Source organism: Octopus bimaculoides, chromosome 14 (assembly GCF_001194135.2).
Source record: "Octopus bimaculoides isolate UCB-OBI-ISO-001 chromosome 14, ASM119413v2, whole genome shotgun sequence".
NCBI classification, from domain to species: Eukaryota; Metazoa; Mollusca; class Cephalopoda; order Octopoda; family Octopodidae; genus Octopus; species Octopus bimaculoides.
The window spans coordinates 44,429,230-44,434,025 of NC_068994.1; the positions used below are offsets into that span (position 1 = coordinate 44,429,230).

Genomic DNA, 4,796 nt, shown 5'->3' on the forward strand with positions numbered 1-4,796 from the left:
TTTTTTTTTTTTTTTTTTTTTTGCAAAACTCTTTCCTACATGATCAAAATCACTTACCTGATGATACTGTGCTAGCCAGGTCCCAATAACTAACTTCTTAACCATTGCCATCCTCAGTCCCTTTGATTGAAACACACTCTTTCAAATTTCAAATGTTTCCTGAAGTTCTGCAGTTGATTCTGTAATGAAAGGTCACCTGCATATAGCAGTTCCCTGTGTACCAAGTTTTACATGCTTCCACGAGAGATTCACATTTTTACTGCCGTTTTCAGAATTCCCTCATTCAGTATCAGTTAACCCTTCTGATACTAAACTGTTTGAGGTTGCCTCAAGATCTACGATACAAAGCATAACTTTGTATTTTTGTTTTTGTATCTTTTAGTATTTAAATATAAACCCTGAACAGTAATTTTCCCTGAGAAGTTATTATTAAGTTATGATCGTCCAAACACCATCTTAAGAAAAGAAGAATTAATTATTTTACTATCCACTTTCAAATTCTTGATTATTTCCAAACATTCTTGAAACATATAAGCAGTGCATTTCCCTGGAACCATGGTAATGAAATGATTAAATAGCCAGGATCTTAACAACTACATCACATAACTTTGACAATCTTCTTGTATAATACTACTACAACTACTACTGCTGCTACCACTATTTTATCTACTTCAGGAACAGTGAAAGACTGCTATAGTACTGATGGCCAGATTTGCACCTAGAACATCAAACTACCAAACTAAACAATCTTGTATTATCCAGTCTAGTTTCCCTGCAAACTGTTCAGGTTCATGCATCATAATAAGAAGAAAAGGATTAGAAACAGAACCCCAATGAATATTTACTCACTTTTCAAAATCTGTGTGGTCTGTATAATAAACACGCAATCTACTCCAGCAGACAGACAGACAGATAGACAGACAGGCAGCTAAATCTTTACAGTCAGGAAGTATCTTATGGATTAGACAACTACAACCTTACCTAAAGAAAGTGAATTGCTTTATCACAGGAATCATTAAAAACTATTAATATTTTCCATTAACATCTGGAATTACAGAATGGAAATGATGAAGTATATATTTACATGAACAGCATGAACGTTAGTGATGTTGTTCAAAACGCTGTGTGTGTGCGTGTGTGTGCACGCGTGTGTGTGCACGCGTGTGTGTGTGTGTGTGTGTGTGTGCGTGTGTGTGTGCTCTTGTGTGTTCATGTGTGTGTAGGCAATGAATACAGCAATAGGGAAAAGTGGTTTATATTTACCACACATGTGAATACAGCTGAGGATTGTCAGATTCAAGATATACATATATATATATATATATATATATATGTATATGTATATATATATATATATATATATATATATATATATATATATATATATATATATATATATATATACAATAGGCACAAATACACTGACGTTACTGGGAACATGGTTCACAGTGTGTATTGGCCACAAACTTGTACGAAAACAACTGTTAATGAAAATATGGTTTATATTTACCACAACCATAAATACAGCTAGTGTGTTGCAAGACATGATTACAGTTGCCTCTAATGTGTTTATAGATAAATAGATAGAGAGAGAGAGAGAGAGAGAGAATATGCATGGCAGTAAGGTTAAGAACTTGGCTTCCCAACCATGCAGTTTTGGGTTCAGTCCTACATGGCAGCACTATAGGCAAGTGCATTCTACTGTAGCTTAAGTTCAATCAAATCCAATCAAAGCATTGTGAGTGGATTTGGCTGATGGAAACTAAAAGAAACCTGTTGTATATGTATATATAAACGTGAGTGTGTGTGTGCTCGCATGCACGCATGTGTGTGCACATGTGTGTGTCTGCATGTTTGTTTCCATTTGGGAATCAACAAACAAATGTTGCTTGCTGCAAGCTGTTGTTGTCATTTATTCTGTCAACAAATCACCTGTTTACTTCAATACCTTCAAAGATATGTGAAATAAAAGATCTCTTACTTGAGAAACAAGTAAAGGTTTGTGACAGGAAGAGCATTGAGATGGAAAACAATGCCTCAGTTATGTATATGCTAATCTATGCTAACATAGAAAAACCAGATATGAAAATGGATGCAATACACATATACGTGTGTTTATATGTACATGCACACATACACGTGTGTGTGTGTGTGTGTGTGTATGTGTATGTATAATTACCCATGATGGTGACACTTAAAAGCACCCGTGCTGATGAGTTGTAAAAGGCACCCACTATATTCTCGGATTGGTTGGCATTAGGAAGAGCATCCAGCTGCTGTAACCTAGCCAATACAGCTCTCCAGCTTACAAGTTCTAGTCAAACCATCCAACCCATGCCAGCATGAAAAGATGACACTAAATGATGATGAATTCAGATAGTAGTATGTCTGATGATGTAAGGATTCAAGTACATACAATTATTGTTCAGATTGACTTGTTGCCTAAACTCCAACTTGAACTACAACTCAAAAAAATCAGACATGTCATAGCTGCCTAATGAAGATTGGCTATAGATAGTGTTTCAATTGAGCAGGTACATGTATAGTAGAATAAAAGCATAAACAACTGGTGTCAGACCAGATTATGACATTTATATATTTAAACATTGACATAACATGAAGGTAGAATTGAATGTTACAGGAGTTTAGATCACAAGAGGTTAATAAAAGATTCGCTGAGGAATGATCATAAGGCTTATGGTACGTGTTGCCATTCTACAGGAACAGTTATACGGTAAGTCCAAATTATTAGTGTAAGGTAAAGGTGAGTCATCGTAGGTAGATAAAATCCAAAACCGGATGAGGAGAAAGGAAGAAGGAAAGAAGGTGTTCAGGTAATTTCTCACAGATGTTTCTAGAAATAATGCACATATGGTGCATTTCTCTGCATGCAAGCTGCCAATAGGAAAATGGCCATGCACAATCAACAAATTATATTATCGGAGATGTGTGTGTGTGTGTGTGTGTGTACTATTCATAGTACTACATGCGTATGATTCAGTAACAGATAGTACTACTATATATTTTGAAATAACGTGATACTATATGCATAGTTTGTGGCTGTGTAAAAGGTAATGGTTACCTTTTCAAGTCATACAGACTCATAAGGGCCGATTTCTTGGTTTCATGACGTATATATTCTCCACCTGGACAGGATGCCAGTCCATTGCAGGATTACTCATTTTTGCCAGTTGAATGGACTGGAGTAGCATGAAATGAGGTGCTTTGCTCAAGAACAATGCATCATCCGGTCCAGGAAGCAAAACCACAAGCTTGCGATCATGAGTCCAGCATCCTAACCACTAAGCCATGCACCTCCACTGTGGTTCAGTGGTTAAGATGCTCGCTTCCCAACCATGTGGCCTTGAGTTCATTTCTCTTTCACAAGCACCTTAGGCATTTCCTATTGTAGACTTGGGCTGATCAAAGCCTTGTGAGTGGATTTGGTAAGCAGAAAATGAAAGAAACTGACTGTTTATACACACACACACATATATATATATATATATATATATATATATATATATATATATATATATTCTATATTGTTATTCTTTTATTTGTTTCAGTGGTTATGCTGGAGCACCACCTTTAGTTGAACAAATCAACCCCAGGACTTTTTCTTTGTAAGCCTAGTACTTATTCTATCGATCTCTTTGGCTGAACCACTAAGTTACAGGGACGTAAACACACCAACATCAGTTGTCAAGTGATGGGTGGGGGGGGGACAAACATACACATACATGCACATGCACACAAACACACACACACATACATGCACATGCACACAAACACACACACACATACATATATGTATATACAATGGGCTTCTTTCAGTTTCTGTCTTCCACAATATGCATGTGTGTGTGTGTGTGTGTGTGTGTGTGTGTGTGTGTGTGTACCCTTGTCTAGACTTCACACAATGTTTATAAATAAGCATCATAATCAAACCAGCAAGGGTGTTCATTTCCAGTCTTCCATGAAAAAACACATCTGGCCACGGGGAAATATTATTTCACTTGAAAAACAAATAAGGGTTGGTAACAGGAAGGGCATCCAGCTGTAGAAAAATCTACTTCAACAAATTCCATCTGACCCATGCAAGCATAGAAAAGTGAACATCAAATGATGATAATAATTCAATAAGATATATCACCTAATATTTCATAATAGAACAACAATTGATTAATAACCAATAATATCTTATATTGTAATATACTACCTGCTAATTAACACACTATACAGGTGACTTACTACCTTAACACTTACTGTGGAAATCAGGTATATCCATTCAAAATTTCATTACCTTTCGCTGAGGAAAGCAGTTTTATATACCAATCTATCTTTTATTGAGGAATGTCATGTTTGATGCTATTTTCTGTGGAGATGTGTCCAGTTTATTGAGGCAATGGGATTTGCAGAAAATACCAATTCTGTTTTTTTTTTGTTTTTTTTTTTTATAGATATTTAACATCGTTACTGGAATAACCACAAAATTTCTATTTTGCAGTTAAAGGGCTTGATAGTTAGTATAAAGAAAAATACACAATCATCATCATCATCATCACCACCACCACTACCACCATCATCATTGTCGTTGTCATCATCATTATTATCGTCGTTGTCGTCATTGTTGTCAACGTCCTCATCGTCGTCGTCATTATCATCATTATCATAATCATCATCATCATCATTATCACCATCATCACCACCATCCTCATCACCACCATCATCACCATCATCATCATCACATCACCATCATCATTATCATCACCATCATCATAATCATTATCATC

General features: G+C 35.9%; 1 protein-coding gene across 8 annotated transcripts in view; it reads right to left on the reverse strand.

Moving 5' to 3' along the window:
- Positions 1 to 4,796, reverse strand: part of LOC106872895 (protocadherin beta-15) — a 178,625-nt gene that overhangs the window by 146,162 nt on the left and 27,667 nt on the right. The window contains exon 2 of one of the 8 annotated variants that reach the window (XM_052973035.1): positions 58 to 179. The exons of the other annotated variants lie outside the window; for them this stretch is intronic. The gene's annotated coding sequence lies outside the window, so the exon portion shown is untranslated. The remainder of the gene's footprint in view (positions 1 to 57; positions 180 to 4,796) is intronic. 8 annotated transcript variants of the gene reach the window in all.